General features: G+C 46.5%; 1 long non-coding RNA gene across 1 annotated transcript in view; it reads right to left on the bottom strand.

The window, feature by feature from the left end:
- LOC148453838 (uncharacterized) overlaps positions 1–17,689 on the bottom strand; it is a 232,600-nt gene that overhangs the window by 84,460 nt on the left and 130,451 nt on the right. The window lies entirely within an intron of this gene.

Raw genomic sequence — 17,689 nt, 5'->3', positions numbered from 1 at the left:
AGAGATGAACAAAAACGCTGTAATTAATTCAAAGCTGACATAATCGGGACTAGCAGTGAACTGACTGACGATAAAGAATAACACATCAACTAGAGCCTGACAGATGCTAAATAACTATTTTGTTATTGTTAACTAAATGCAAACCACTAACTAGCATATAGCTTATTTATATAACTAACAAAAACACCTTAACGCTTTCATACCCAGCACAGACAATATAATCCTGTCCTCCTACCTGATTGTAATTTTATATCCGGTCACACTGTATCTTCATGTGCCAGTGCTTACATGTACTGCTTGTTCTAATCCAAGCGGCATGCTGGTCTATGAACTAGCGGGGCTGTAACCAACCTTACATTATAGCTCACACTTGACCTTGATTCCCTATAGAATGCTGCACGTTCGATGCATTCCAACTCCAATTCCTCTTCAAACATTTTTTAATTAAAACGTAACAAAAAAAGGAGAGAAAATAAATAAAATAAAAAAGAAACATAATCCCCCCTTTCCCCAAAGTGTACATATAGTTGACGCCCCTATGATTGACACAAATCTTAGAATACAATCACGGATAGTTTTGTGTATTTGTGCTGACTACATTAAAATAACTAGAGGATAAACTGTGTTTTTAATCCCACTGACATTTTCGTCCCGATAATTGCAGAGAAAAAAAAATCAATATGAAAATGGTATATGAGTAAATGTAGAAACGCGTTTGTTGACATAAGCCACGCATTTCTCGTCACTCTGGAAACATTCCTTTCCATATGCACCTTACCTATATGGTGGTTTCTCACAATGTGGAACCTCTGAAGAAATGTATCCTCCCTGGGAAGACGACGTCTTCAGTAGGTATTCACTATTCATGTAGGTCACATCGTCCGGAAGATGCCTGTTTGTGTAGGAATATTAATAATCATCATACAACAGTGGTTCAACCAGACTAGTGCTCCCTATGTAACTTTCTGCCCCCTGCATCGATCAGTCACACCATTATCTCCCCCGTGTTGTCTCTCAGCACATCATCATCTCCCCGTGTTGTCTCTCAGCCACACGATCATCTCCCCCCTGTGTTGTCTCTCAGAACACCATCATCTCCCCCCTGTGTTCTCTCTCAGCACACCATCATCACCCCCCTGTGTTGTCTCTCAGAACACCATAATCTCCACCCTGTGTTGTCTCTCAGCACACCATCATCTCCCTCCAGTGTTCTCTCAGAACACCATCATCTACCCCCTCTATTGTCAATCAGAACACCATCATCACCCCCCTGTGTTGTCTTTCAGCCACACCATCATCTCCCTCCAGTGTTCTCTCAGAACACCATCATCTACCCCCTCTGTTGTCAATCAGAACACCATCATCTCCCCCCTGTGTTGTCTCTCAGCACACCATCATCTCCCTCCCTGCGTTGTCTCCCCCTTCATTCTATGTCTGTGTGTCTCCCCCCCTTCATTCTATTTATCACTGTATATTTGTGGCTTAAATCATGAAAACGTTTTCGGGGCTTAACCGCAAATATTAGGTTTCCCCTAGATGAAGGAGAGACCGCAGCAGGTATCGATCCCTCTGTTTCCGCAGGCAACCGCATCCCCCATAGGTTTTTATGGGGATGTGATGCTGACAGATTTACCAACACCCGGAATGTTATGCATTCCAGATATTGGTCCCCGCAGCTAACACCATCTGAAGATGGCTTTAGCCGCTGTGGATTATGGGCAGGTTCCTCCGGACCCTCCCCCGGCAATGGCGGCCGTGCATATGCCCTTGCCAGATGGTAAATTCAGGTGATATGATCACATTGTTATGCCCAGATCGCATTGCAAATGTGATCATTAATAAATGGGACCCTTAGTGTCTCTCCCCCCTCAGTCTATGTCTCTGTGTGTGTGCCCCACTTCAGTCTATATGTCTCTGTGTCTTCTCCCCCCTTCAGACTGTCTTTGTGTCTTTCCCCCCTTTCAGTCCAGTCTATATGTCTCTGAGTGTCTTCTCTCCCCCCTCCTTCAGTCTATATGTGGTGTGTGTTCCCCCCTTCCCTTCATTTTATGCCTCTGTCTTTCCCGGGTTTCCCCCCTCTCCCTCTCTATTTACCTTCAGCTGAGAGTCAGGACCCGGCAGGCATGGTGATGCCAGGCAGCCGGCTGAAGCTCTGGGTACAGGGAACGTGACGCTGGTGTCGCGGTCACGCTCCTGGCAGCAGCCCTATTAATGGGCACCGCTGCTGCTGCAGTAATGCTGCCGAGCACCACAGGCCTTGCTCAGTGGCGCAATGGGGACAGGCAGCTGCGGCAGAATGGTGGCAGGTGGGTGGTGGTGGTACGATGCCCTGGTTGGCCAGCGCCCCTCCCTCTGCTGGGCCTGCCATGGTGCCCAGGGTATGTGCCCTGCTCGATACCCCATGATTGTGCCACTGCAGGTCATATATCTTGGCAAGACTGAGCACAGCAACAAGACACAAGGCAGTTATACTGCAACAGCAAGGTCTCTCCCAGGCAAATAATTCAGACTGGGGTTTCAAGATGTGCTGTTCTAGCTCTTTTGAAGAAGCACAAAGAAACGGGCAATATTGAGGACCGTAGATGCAGCGGTCGGCCAAGGAAACTTAGTGCATTAGATGAAAGACAGACAATGCTTACTTCCCTTCGAAATCAGAAGATGTCCAGCAATGTCATCAGCTCAGACTGGGTAGAAACCAGTGGGACCCAGGTACACCCATCTACTGATCGGAGAAGTCTGCCCAGAAGTGGTCTTCATGGAAGAATTGTGGCCATAAAGCCATACCTTCAACAAGGAAACAAGGCCAAGCGACTTTACTATGCACGAAAAACATAAGAAATGGGGTGCTGAAAAATGGCAGCAGGTGCTCTGTACTATGAGTCAAAATTTAAAATATTTGACTGTAACAGAAGGCAGTTTGTTCACCGAAGGGCTGGAGAGTGGTACAATAATGAATGTCTACAGGCAACAGTGAAGCATGGTGGAGGTTCCTTGCAAGTTTGGGGCTGCATGTCAGCAAATAGAGTTGGGGATTTGGTCAGGATTAATGGTGTTCTCAATGCAGGCAGGTACTTCTCCATCATACAGTACCATCAGGGAGGTGTCTGATTGGCTCCAAATGTATTCTGCTGCAGGACAACGACCCCAAACATACAGCCAATGTCATTAAGAACTATCTTCAGTATAAAGAAGAACAAGGAGTCCTGAAAGTGATGATATGGCCCCCACAAAGCCCTGATCTCAACATCATCGAGTCTGTGTGGGATTACATGAAGAGACAGAAGGATATGAGCAAGCCTACAGTAGATCTGTTGTTAGTTCTCCGGGATGTTTGGAACAACCGCCCTGCCGGGTTCCTTCAAAAACTGCGTGCAAGTGTACCTAGAAGAATTGATGCTCTTTTGAAGGCAAAGGGTGGTCACACCACATATTGATTTGATTTAGATTTCTCTTCTGTTCATTCACTTTTAATTTTCTTAATTGATAAAAATAAACTATTAACACTTCCATTATTGAAAGCATTCTTACTTTGCAGCATTTTTTCCACACCTGCCTAAATCTTTTGTACAGTACTGTATATATATATGAAATGAATATATATTTTATATACAGGGGATTATTAAGAGAGGAGGAGGCCCATGTGTAGTCTGTCCGGGCCCCTTCCTCTCTAGCTAGCAGAGTAGTAGACTCTGAGAACTAGGAGCACAGTCGCAGCCACAGGTCTCTGGGGAAATGGTGCGGCTGTCATTTTCCCGGCGTATTCCCTACGGAATCGGTATGTACAGTAATACCGGCAGTTCGAATACCGGTAGCGTCAGGCCGACAGAGGAACAGATCCCGGCAGTGGCAGCCCGACAGCGCTGGAAATCCCGATCGACCTAACTAACCTAACCTACCCCCCTAACTCTCCCTTGCCTAACCCTAACCTCCCCCCCAGTGCCTAACCCTAATCCCCCCTCTAAGTGCCTAAACCTAACCCCCCTTCCGCACTGCCTAAACCTAAATCCCCCGGTGCCTAACCCTAACCCCCCCTTCCCCTAGCCTAAACCTAACCTCCTGGGTGGGGTGCCTAACCCTGTCCCCCCCAGGGACCCTACACCTACCCCCCCCCGCGCAGCTTCGATCGGGATGCCGGGCGCCGGTCTCCCGGCCTCTGTAAAATGAGCGGTATCTACATCTAGATGCCGGTCATTTCACCCTCGCCGGGATATGACAGTCAGAAAGCCGGCTGTCGGTATAATGTCAGCCGGCTTCCCGATTGCATCCCTTCCCTACTGTGCATGAGCATAATGCTGGGGAAATTGGCATGGCGGTTTGTGGAGCGTTGCTGCCACCGCCAGGGGACTACAGTGAGTTCAGGGTGTGTGGTATGGGCCCCCCTGGACTCAGGGGCCCTTGTGCGCCGCACACCCTGCACCTTTTATAGATCCGCCACTAATTATATATGAGAGAATGTGGAGGAGGAATTTCCCTGCACTGCGCAATAGTTCTAAACTAATCCCCTGAGATGATCCTCCGTCACAGATTGCTATGATACCGCAGGAAGGGTACACGTTTTGCGCTCTCTTATCATAATGATGTTTTAATCACTAACATAATAACTTTGTACAGTTATCAGAATTTGTATATAAAATGTGTGAGGAACATGCTAATAGACAGCGGGCGCCGTGAGTTTTTAGAAATTCAATTTAAAAGGAACCGCAATCTTAATTAATTATCACTGTTGCCAATTACATTAAGGAATACATCATTTATTTTTCCTGGAAATGTTGGTTATTAACAATGAACAGTTAGGTAATTACATTCAGTGACATTGGTGTAATGAAAGTTTCACTCAATGGTCAAGTCCGGGTGATGCTTCCAAGACAATCGCTGCATGTTGATTTGATTATATAAAAGACTTTAATATTCAGTGATTTCACACTTTTTATCTACATTTTGATTCTACATACAGTATACACATTTTTTAAAAGTACACCAGAGGGAGCTAAAGGGTTGGACTATATCCAAAATAAATTGTTTTAATATACTTTGGCTGTATAAATTCTGTATTATTTCACTTTGAAGACAATATTGTCTATTGTGTTGGTCTTGTTGATACAGGAATATGCGATCTATCTATCTATCTATCTATCTATTTTTCTATCTATTATGCATTATCTATCTATCTATCTATCTGTCTGTCTATCTATCTATTATGTATTATATAATCTACCTATCTATTATGTATTATCTATCTATTATCTATTATGTATTATATATCTACCTATCTATTATCTATCTACTATATATTATCTATCTATCTATCTATCTATCTATCTATCTATCTATCTATCTATCTATCTATCATGTATTATATATCTACCTATCTATCTATTATGTATTATATATCTATTCTATTATCTATCTATCTATCTATCTATCTATTTATATTTCTACATACATTTTCTGTACTTTATTTAACAAAAGATCTATTTGGACAAGATACATAGAGAAGTATAAACAGAAGTATAAACTAGAGCTGGTCATCAGTAGGCGATGGAAATAAAAATGCCATTCGATAGCAGTATTGTAATGCTCGCTGCCATCGACTAGTTAAGATCTGATAGTTAGTGCTCCCCCCCCCCCCAATGCTGAAACTGCTTATTGTGTTAATTTGAGGCAGATGGCTTGATTTGATTGGCTGTCACTCTAGGCTGCAGCCCCCCGGAGATTTGTATGAGGTGCCAGCCTCCTGCCATGCTTGCTTGCCTATCAGTGGATATCGTAATCTCCAACTACTGTGACCGTGGGTCTTTTCTGTCCATGCGCATGTAGAACCATTGACGGTTCTATCCATCGATTGGTTAATGAATGATGGAATCACACCATCTATAGGATGTACGTGATGGCAGAAACCCAGGAACCATTTGATGCCGCCCTTCCGATGACCATCCCCATTGTACACCAGCCATGCCAAAAACTTGTACAATGGATAGTTAGCAAGAAGAAAGAAACAATTCTGATCAGCAATGGCGCAAAGTGGACCCGTATATCGACAGTTGAGGATCAAGTATTTCAGTGATGTGGGAAGATGGACAAACTGGAAGGGGATGGGAGAGATGAGATATTTTTGACTGTTTTTTGTTTTTTTAAAACAGTTACACAAATCACATACTGCTCTGTAGTATTGCGGCCGAGTACTGTAGCTTCCAACTTCCTTATTGACATCAGTCAGCCGACCGCTGGTATCACCAAGACGCCAGTTTTTAATGTGGTCTGCCTATATAAGCAGTGCCTTGTACGTTGTTCGCATCCAAATGTTTAGGTCTTCTACCAATGGCGTTCTTAGGGCCTGACGCAGAGGTGGACACAGTGTTGATGTCGGACGCAAGCAGACGATAGTTTAAGTCTGTGCATACATCTGACTCACATGGGGCATGTGTCTTGATCACCGAGGAGAACGCAGATGAGGACATTTCAGTGGGCGTTTCTGTATGGTAACAGAGGGGGACGTGGCTAGCCAGACGCGGGTGTGTCGCCGTCAGCAATTGTGGCTTTCGTCGCAGTTGCACTGATTTCTGTGGTCATGTTCAGAAGGAGATTCTGCGCCTCCACGGGGTTGGTGCAATGTTCGATGGTGCTTCCGATGGTGCCTCTTAAAACGCAAAGCGGCGGATTAGCTCTGCAGTCGGTGGGCCTCTCTGTAAGAATCGCATTGGCTGCGGCAGTAGCATAAACATGTATTCACACTGCACTAGCATCCATCAGGCCCTAACTGATTTTCCAGCTTCTTGTGCTTAACTAATGTATCCCAGGGCTTCGCTCCCATCTCCTGTATTGTTACTGCTATAGGTTTCTCCTGGTTCCTGACACCGGCCTGTCCTTCCCCTTCTCTCAGCTTCCGTCACTGACCTTCCACCATTTGTTTGCCAGGTTGCAACCAGTCAGACTCTCCTGCTTAGCACCAGCTGGCCACATCAAGGGCTAGGTCAGAGTGCCGTGACCTGCTGATCTTCTGCAGCAAAGTCCAAACCACCATCGGGTGTCCCTGGAGTGTGTGTGATGACTTTAAAGTTAGAGCAGTATCAAACTTAAAATCAACAGGATTCTTTGAAATAACATGGACTATACAACCTGTGTTGAAGGTCATCCTGGAGGTTGACCGTCAATAGCAGCTGCCACAGCCGGGAGCAAACAATCTTTGTTGCAGTATCATGTAGGTACTAAGTACAATATCATGGAGTAGAGGACTGAGTTTTAAGATGAATGTCCATGGTGCTCCAGTTCTACAAATTATACCAGTTAGAGATTAATACATAAACTATTAGATGTTCATAGATCCTGCGGCCAAACAGTTTTATGCTCCAAACCTATTATTAAAAAATTTTTTTATCTTTTTTAAAATTTTACTATAAAAAAAGTCTAGAAGGACCATTGCACGCATCTACTGTATTGTATCAACATACTTTCGTGTACAAGTGAATCTGATTATAATCTGCTCTCAGGGCCTGATTCAGACCCGGTCGCTAGCACTGAGCGCTCGCAACCGGGTTGATGTTTGCCCACTGGGCATGCTCACAACGGAGCCGGCTCCGTCGTGCGCATGCGCGAGACCCGGCTAGCGACGGGTGCTCCATCGCTCCGGGTCTCGCACCAAAGGGGGCGAGCTGTCGATGGCGATTGACAGCTCGCCCCGTTTGGTAGGTGGGCAGGGGGGGTGGCTGGCCAAACGGAGGCGTTCCCAGTGATGTCAGTGGGAGAGCTTCCGGCTCTATTAGAGCCAGAAGCTCTCTGGGGCTTACAGCCACGAGACCCTACCACAAGGGTCTCGTCGCAAGCCCGATGGTCGCGATGGTCTTGGCCATCGCGACCATCAACCAGGCCTCTCGCTATAGCTGTGGGTGGTCACCAACAGCTATGCGAGTGGCCAGGAGGCCGCTCCCAAAAAAAAAAACCCTGATTCAGAGCGAGCGCTCTTTCAGAGCGTCCGTCTCTGAATCAGGCCCAGAGTTTGATAACGATTGAAATTTCACTACTCATGTTATCAAAACATTAATAGATATGTGTGGCCGGACCGCAAAATTGTTAATTGGAGGCCTCATCATCCCAAAGTCCAAGGGAGTATAGAAAGGACTGACCAGGACACCCCAAATAAGCTTCACAGTTGGAGTGACGACTTCAACTTTATAAAATGTAACTGTTTCCAGAGGCAAGGACAAGATGAACAATGTTAGAATGCTAAAAGGTATTTAAACATAGTTGCTGATTAGGTCCATCCCTCGGCAGCTGCGAATGGGCTTTTTCAGCAATATAATGCACTTGGAAAGGTTCCAGCAATATGACAGTGAATTTATCTTAATGCAGCAGCCTCCTCAGTCGCCAGATCACAATCCCATCCAGCATCAGTGGGATTAGATGAGCAACGTATCACATAAGGTGGACGGAAGAAGAGAATTTACAATAGAATCCCTGTTGTACATTACGATTTGCTTAAGTACCTGTTGGAGTTTATATCTATCTGTAGACACTGGTGCTTTATAATCATTTGTCTCAGGAAGAGTGATTTGCCAGATGTTAGACGAAGGACAGAATGCTGGTAGTTCTACTCATTACTATAGCACTAAAAAAAAATCTGATAACAGATTATTGCAACCTTCCAACTGTTTATCTCTTATCTCCTGCACCAATGCCAGTAACAGGAGAGGAGCAATGCCACTGTAGCCTCCCAGACCCCCCTTCTCTACTGTGCATGTGCAGCCCTGCCAGCTGGCCACTGTGCATGAAGAGGTCTCTGCGGAGATGAATGGGGAGTTCGGCAAGTGCTCTGAATGACTGAGGATAATGTGGGGGCCCTGTGGCAGCTTCATCCCTTGCACCCATGGATGTTCCATAACTGACCTCTAATTTGCTGTATTGGACTTGACGCCGTGCATGCATTCAAACACACAAGTTCTATTCGGAAGATGGTTCTAGGAAGATTTTTCTCACTCCAGTGAGACAGGGGTTTTATGCATTATTAAAACCATCTGATATTGATTAGTAATACTCTGCAGATCAAGTCTATGTCTGACCCTCAGAGTATCTAGGTTTTCTCTAGTCTCCACTTTGAGATACTAATAGATATACTCTGCAGGAGAGTGTAGCTGACTAACAGAACAGCTGAACCTGTCCAAAGTGGCCATGATTGTGGCTTGGTGCCGGGGTCTCTAAGCAGCAGTTTTATACCAATATGTCTGATCTCTTATTTTACTGTCTCCGTCAGACATCTAACTCCTGTCATCAAGCCAACACTTTCTGGCCTCTAATCATCATTAGCCTTTGTCAGTGAAGCAGGTCTTACTGAATGCTCCAATGTGGAATCTTTCTTATACGCAACCTGTGACAGAATATATCATTATCGTATTTTCACTTTGAGCGTGAATCTGTTTCAGCACTATATACTATGTGACATGAAATGATTGTACCATTGCCAAGGACATAGAAGCCTGCAGTACACTAGGCTTACTTGTTTATTAACTGTTCCTTATATAGCATCAGCATATTCCTTTGTGCTTTACAACTGGATACAAAACAGTAATAGAACAAAACTGGGTAATGACAGACAGACAAAGAGGTAAGAAGGCTTGGCTCACAAGCTCACAATCTATGGGGGCCCATTTATCATTATATATTTGCAGCTTAGTCCCCAAAAAACACCTGTTTTAAGGAGGTAACCACAAACATTTAGCAATAATGTATGACGGAGGGACCGCAGCGGTTATCTCCGATACCTGCTACGATCCTTCTATTACCAACTGCAGCCACAGGTCCCATAGTTGTCTCTGGGAGATGCCATGCTGCCAGATTTGCAAAGCATTCCGGAGATTGGTTCCGCAGCTAACGCCACCTGAAGATGGCGTTAACCTGTTGTAGCATATGGTTACACTTCGCATAATTAGCCAACAGATCGTTCCATCGGAACCCTCCAATGGCGGGACTGCGCATGCACAGTAGCCTCGGTAGCACTCGGGGCACATCACAGGGACGGGCTCCTTTCAGAGCCCCTGTCCCCGTGGGCGGCCGGATAATAGTTTGCAGTGCTTTGATTCCATTTTGCAATGCAATCATGAGGGGTAATATCAGGTCCAGATCGCATTGCAAATGCAATCATTAATAAATGTGCTCCATAGGGAGATAGTCACTGACACACATGGATAAGTGCTACATATTGCATATTGGTTCAGCAAGATTGCATAGGTTCATGTTGGGCTACATGATCCAGTCAAACAGCGATGTTGGCCTGAGACTAGAGGGTTATGTGAGAAGAGGGGAGTATTCAGTGAATGCTTGAAGGTTTGGAGACTAGAGGAAAGTCTTGTTCTGCTTTGGAAGGCATTCCACAGAGTTGGGTGCAGCCACGAAAAAAGTTCTGTGACCACGAATAGGAGCAGTTAATGAGTGTGGATGAGAGACGCACAGCAGAGGGGTTGAGTTGGGAGATATTTTGAGATAAGTGAAGAGAGGAGATGTGTGCTTGTGTAGTTTGGTTGATAGCCTTATGTGTGAGTAGAAGCAGAGTTGACAAGGGCAGAATAACGAAGCTTCCAGATCAAATACAGGTTTTATAACTGTGATTAATTATAATTATTTCTAAATATTAAAATGATGACTGTTCACTAAAGAACCCATTGGGGTTGTGTCTAACTATTCATTCTTAATCTTATGAGTGTTCCAGTCTTACGGGCACTCTGCAAAAACCTGACCAGAAGTCTGCATTGCTTGTAAGGCAATAAATGCCTCCTATAACACATTACATTAAATAGGCAGCCATGGTTTCCTGCCTCACGGGAGCGCTTCAGCACTGAGGACACTACAGTCAGTTCTTTAACAGCCGATGCACTGTGAAGCTCTCCCATGTGACTGGGAAAATTGTCTTTTCCATTCACTATACTATACTGTATGTGTCACTACAGGAGTGTTTCACATCTTCAGCCCAGGATTTCTGGTTTAAAAAACATTTAGGTCCAACACAGTAATTAAAATGTATACATATGGGTGATTGGTAACCAATGACATTAGAGGCCAATCCCATCTATATGACCAAGACCACACCTCCCAACCATCACCAATTCAGTAAGACAGCCCCTATATGAAGAGTGTTCCGTGACTGGTGCATTCAATCCCTATTAGAGTGGCGTTCATCTCTGTTTGTAGGAAGCTAAGGGATAATTCCCAAGCTGTACAAAGCCAAGGCAGATGCAGACAGTACAGCAATAAAATCGTGTTTTGTAGGTGGTAGGGTGGCCTAGCCCCCAGCTCCCGAAGCCTGCTGCAGTCCTTTCCCCGTGTCATGATTTCGAATTGATGTCGTGAGGTTTGTAAGATGATGTTAAGGTTTGGGATGCGCCCGATTAATCAGGAAAAAAAGTAACTTACGTTTTTAAGGGGAGACCAGAATTTCTTCTGTTAGCATATTGGAATAAATATAACTGAGTACCAATACTGTACTAAATACAGTTTTTGTTTTACGTTTTTTTTATTATTTTTTATTCAGTTTGACTTTTTTTTATCATTGTCATAATTAACACTCTTTATTTGGCAGCACGATAGGATTCACCATAAAAAATATGATCTAATAGAGATGCAATTTGCATGGATCCAGTAGAGAAGATTCAGAACCATGCCACCCAGAGACGTTCTAATGGCTCGGGGGTGAGGGGCGTAACCAGGGGTGTGCGAGATGTGCCGTTGCACAGAGCGCAGGGCCCTGTCCCACGGAAAATGCTTGTAGCTTGCAGGGTGCCTGGAATGAAACACTGCAGCAGAGTTGATAGCCCCACCTCCTAACCGTGATGTTATGACATCACGGGTTTAAGGGGTGTGGCAGACATAAGCCCTGTTACGGCACTGACCCTCCCCATACCTTGTAACAACAAACTGAACAAAATGTAACAATTAAATGCAATCTGCAGATCTGTTAAAATAAAGATATTGGTAAAATACAATAGGTAGGTATATAAGAATAATTCAGAATGAATTGATCATTTTGTTTTATCTCATTAAAATACGGCCTAATAGCCCTCCCACCCCACCTGCTGGCGACAGTGTGCCGTCGCGGGAGGGGCCGCTGGCTGTTGGAAGTTGAGCACTGCATGGAAAGCTCCACAGACTGCAGGGTGCCTGACCGGACCATCCCTTGGACGCTCCAGGCGGCTCTGCAGTAGGGCTATGGGCGTTTCAATGCGTGGAGTCAAACTGTATTCCACGTACATTTATTAACCCCTAAGTCCTGTCGATACCTTCAGGGGGTTTTGTGCCTTGTTCCAGCAACCTATTATACAGTGACATTGCTTTGCCTGAGTATTGTTTGAGACTCTTTTCAATGCACATGCACATCCCACATGACTGAGAGTTGCCCTGTATGATTGATTGCAGGAGTCTGTATGTTTGTTCAGTCCAGCCCATTATTATAACTGTATTTGCATTTGCCACCATGGAAACACAATTATCTGACAGTCAGTCACATGGCTATAATGGGTGCAGGGGGTGTGACCAGGTGGACTCACACCACACACCCATATATTATACTTTACGTAGTCCCGCATCGGCGCTGCATCACTTACTAGGAAAATGGTGTGACGACCATTATCCCAAAGATTTAAGATTTAAAAATGTGCAGCAGAGAAACCACCAGGAACATGGAGCAATGGGCTGGATTCAGACCCACTCGCTAGATGCGTTCACATCCACCCAGCGTATGCAAATCCGGCACACTCCCAGCAAGGCAGGCGATCGCACAGCAAGGCATTAGCACGCCCACTATGTCTTGGTGTGCCATCGCTTTGTGTATAATGATACTCACCAGCCAGTCTTAAGACGCCAACTTGCGCACGTCATCTCCAGGAAGTGTATGCACCCATCGGGTACCATTGGACACATACGCAGCACTTCTGGCTGACCATACCCTATCGCAAGCACTGTGATAGTGTAATATTCAACCAAGTGACGTGTACTATGACGCTGCCTCTGTAATGGCGTTAGGACACCCAGGCACGCCTGCGTTCGCACCTCCACTCCCCCATTTTTAATGGCCAGCCCATCACCACCCACAAACGGCTTCTCCAGTCACTCATTCAGCCAGGCTATCTATGCGCGGCGAGCGAACGCTTCCCAATCGCTCTGACTGGTTTGCGCACGCACACTTTGTTGCATACGCATGCACAGATTGCAAACATTGGCTGTCTGCGTGCGAATGCTTCCTAGCGAGCGGGTCTGAATCAGGCCCAATGTTCCCCAGAGACTTGCACATGGGTAGCAGTGTCTTGCACAGTGCCAGAGTATACTGACCTGCACCCCCTCCAGAGACTGCACCCAGGCCCCAGCCTCTCTGAAGCTGCCCCTGTTGGCATATATAACTATACAGAGACCCGATATTGTCATGACAAACTCTAGGAAAAACAATCGTTCTGGATGGAATGATAACTCACTAGTGTGCACACTTGGAATAGGACGTTCTGAAGAAATCTATACATACTAACTAAAAAGTCGACATTGTCGATGTTGACAAGTGAAATGTCGACCTTTTGCAAAATGACAATAATAGGTTTAGGTTTAAGTGACATACTTACCGCTGCAACTGCAATTCTGCAACATTAGCAGCAACCTGCGACATTCGCTGCAGCTGCCGGATCATTAGCTGCAACCACCGGAACATTAGCTGCAACCACCGGAACATTAGCTGCAGCCGCCAGGTAAGGCTCAGGGTTAGGGTACTTACCTCTGCAACCGTCGGAAAAGTTGCATCGTGTCAAATGTGACAATGTCGAAAAGGTGAATGTTGACATGCGCACAAAGTATACTGAACTCCACCTACTTACTCTTTTTTTTAACTTACAGGTGAATAAGGAACCTTTACTGCCCTACTATGGGGCATATTTATGAATCTATTGCAACAGGTCTAACGTTCCATCACTCGTCAGTAATCCATCACCTAACTCAAACAGCCAACGTTATCATAAAATACATGTCTCAACAAATTCAAATATGAAATGCAAGTACAGTAATGTTCTAGAAGCAAAAAAAGTACAAAATATATTGCAGTGCATCTGAGCGGTATAGGATAAAGCAGGCTTGCCTACCCTCCCGATTTGGCCGGGAGCCTACCGATTTTTGGGTTCCGCTCCCGGCCCCCCAGGAAAGGCAGGCAAGCCTCCCGGAAGCCTGCGATCCTCCCGACCTCCTCCCAGAAAAAACTAGAAACCCCCACAGCGGGGGGCCCGGTTACGCAATTCATGCAGAATCGCGTCATCGTGGCCCCCGCCCCCTGCTTCACTATGCCGAAAATAACGGCATTGTGAAAAGGGGGCGAGGCCACAATGACGCGATCGCGCGACCCCGCCCCGGCTTCGCCCACAATGGCCGCCCCCGCCCCCAATGTGCCGTCAATGGCCAGCCCGCCCCCCCGCTGTTAGCCGACAATCAGCTCCCTCCCGGAAGGCTGGAGCTGATTGTCGGCAAGTATGGGATAAAGGTGCCCATCCACTAGACCACAGGTTCTCAAACTCGGTCCTCAGAACCCCAAACAGTGCATGGTTTGCAGGTCTCCTCACATAATTACTAGTGAAATAGTTAGCTGCACCTGTAGATATTTTAAAATGTGTCAGTGAGTAATGAATACACCTGTGCACCTGCTGGGTGACCTGCAAAAAGTGAACTGTGTGGGGTCCTGAGGACCGAGTTTGAGAACCACTGCACTAGACGATCGTTCAATCGTTTGCAAATCATTTGCAAAAATGTCTAAAACAACCAGCGATGCGTGTGCCCGCTGGTCGTTTAGACATCTATCATCATGCAAACATGCTGGGCAACCTGACGATAACATCAGGTTGATCATGTTTGCAGGTGATTGATGAGCCTGCACTGAACGACTGCTCATTCAGTGCAGGCTCATCACACGACTGACAAACGACTGAACGATTACAATGTCGTAATTGTGCAGTCGTTGTCATGTCTGCTAGTGGACGGGTCCCTTAACACAGGAAATATCGGCCATTTTTTTAAGATGTATTTGTCAAAAGTGCCCTACTGTAAGCGCCATGTGCTATCTAATTGTTCTACATGACAGCTATGTGACTGGCTTCACGTCTCACTCATCAACCTGACTCCAGAGTTATTAACATGTTACCGCTATTATTTATATTCATTCCTAAGAAGAAAAAAAAAAAAGAAATACTACAGGGAAAAGCTTAGTAGAGAATGTCAGGCTGACATTGTTGGCTGATTGCTAAGCACAATATTTGTCTGACTGTCATAGCGGATGAGAAGTGTATTCTGCTTTTTATATTGTGTTTTCTTCCATGGTTAGGATTCTGAGAAGCCGTTTCGCTGTGACATACTTGGTGTATGACACTCAATGCTCTACAGAAAGATCCCGCTGTCAACATATCTGTATTGTTGTCAATCAGGGACCTAATCTATGAAGCTGAAGTTTTAATGACAGTGGTGGCTGTCTTTTAGTTCCTATGCTGGAGCTTGTTGTGCTGTAATACCGGGGATGATGTACGAACACAGGGCCTGATTCAGACCCGGTCGCAAGGCTGCGTTGGCACGCAGCCGTCAGCAGTCAGAGTATGCAAATCCCGCAATCGCTGGCAAGACATTAGTACGCCCACTATGGTTTGCCGTGTGATCACGTTATGAAATTAGACGCCCACCAGCCTGACACAAGACGCCCACTTTCCCTGTCTCCACCCACACCCACAGTGCATATGCACTGTATGAAACAATCGGTACCACCGGCTGACATCGGACTCATACGCAGCACTTTTGGCTGACCCTACCCTACCGCAAGCACTGCGAGTGCTGCTGTGTGTAATTCAGCCATGTGACGTTTACGCTGACACTGCGTCTTAATTATGCACGTCCCTGAAATGGCGTTCAGACGCACAGACACGCCTGCGTTTGCACCACCACACCCCCGTTACCATCGACCACCCCATCTCCACCCACAAATGGCTCGTCCTGTCACTCATGCTTGCGGAGAGTCTGTGTACTGGCTGCGAATGCTTCCACCTCGTAATGACTGCTTCGCTCACGCATACTGCGTCTTGTAAGTATGCACAGATTGCAAACATCGGCAGGCTGTGTGCGAACGCAGCCTTGCGACCGGGTCTGAATGAGGCCCACTGAACAAACATAAGAGCAATACATAGAGAAAGACAGCAACAGAATTTAAAAACCAGAGATGCACTATACCCCCTGCTGGCCACAGTGTCCTGCCGGTGGGGATTTGAGGGGAGCATGACATCTGTTCACAGTGCAGGAAGATTCTGGAGGCAGCCCTGTATCACTGGGAGTGCTGGGCACGGCCCCAGACTGATAGAATCAGTTCCCACAGTCAGAACAAATGTGTCGCTGACAGGACGGTGCACTCACCCAGGGTATGGGACTGTTCCCAATAGGAACTATTCCTACATCAATTCTCCTCTGAGAACTTCCATGCCAAGCCCTGTGCCCACTGGTGCTTGCCCAAGTTTCCCTTTCATTAACAATAAATTTCCTCATCATTCTAGGGCAGAAGTTGGTAGGGATAACTAGCAAATGGTTCGCCATCAATAGCCAACATCGATGGCTATTGATGGCTTTATATCGATGGCAGGAACTTACTGACAGAAAACCTTACACAGAGAGTACGACACAAAAACGCTGTAGCGATAGGGAAAGATGATATCATAAATGGGGCGGCAAAGTGCGGGGCGTTCCTGGGTGGTGGCCTGAAGTAAATGCAAAATAGTCTTCTGGGCGTGTGGTGTGAATGCTCTGGGTGTGTCATTGAAAGAGTCTGCATTATCAGACCTACAGCCGCAGCTGCAGCGGCCATAGTCAGACGGGGAAACTGCACCTGCCATATGACTGGTACAAGTGCAGATGGCGGTGTGTTAGAATCCCTGGCGGTGTTACAATGTGTAGAGAAGCTGAAAGTGGGTAGCTCATTGCTTCCGCATTCAGGGCCTGATTCAGAGCTGAACGGTCTGACCAGAGCGCTCGCTCTGAATCAGGGCCCTCCTACCTTTTTTTGGAGCGTCCTCATGGACGCTGTTACCACCCACAGCTATAGCGAGCGTCCATGATGATGGTCGCGATGGTCTTGACCATCGCGACCATCAGGCTTGCGACGGAGACCCTGCGGTAGGGTCTCGCTGCCGCAAGCCCTGGAGTGATTTTGGCTCTATCAGAGCCAAAATCACTCCCACTGACATCACTAGTGATGTCAGTGGGGCCGGCTTGAGACGGTAGGCGTACCCATGGGAACGCCTCCGTCTGGCAGGCACGCCCCCGACACGCCCACCAAAGGGGGCGTGCTGTCAATCAACATCGACAGCACGCCCCCTTTGGTGCGAGACCCAGAGCGATGGTGAGCCCGTCGCTCGCCGGGTCTCGCGCATGTGCACGACGGAGCTCCCTCCGTTGTGCGCATGCGCAGTGGGGAACATCGACCCGCTTGCGAGTGTCCTGCCGCTCGCGAGCGGGTGTGAATGACCCCCTCAGACCCAATGCGAGTGCAGCTTCGTCCACCTCAGAATCAGGTCCGATGTGTCAGGTTTATCTAGTTATACAGCTACCACTGCTGATACATACTGGGCACAGCGGGTTAGAGATGAAATTGTTTTGTGACTTTGCAAATCGCTGCTTTTGTTTCCAAGTAACAGGTTCTCAGTGTTACCCAAGA

The sequence above is a fragment of the Taudactylus pleione genome, unplaced genomic scaffold (genome assembly GCF_031769625.1).
Source record: "Taudactylus pleione unplaced genomic scaffold, aTauple2 ptg001084l, whole genome shotgun sequence".
Classification (NCBI taxonomy): domain Eukaryota; kingdom Metazoa; phylum Chordata; class Amphibia; order Anura; family Myobatrachidae; genus Taudactylus; species Taudactylus pleione.
Note: the sequence above shows the minus strand (reverse complement) of the source record. Positions and strands in the feature narration are given on the sequence as shown.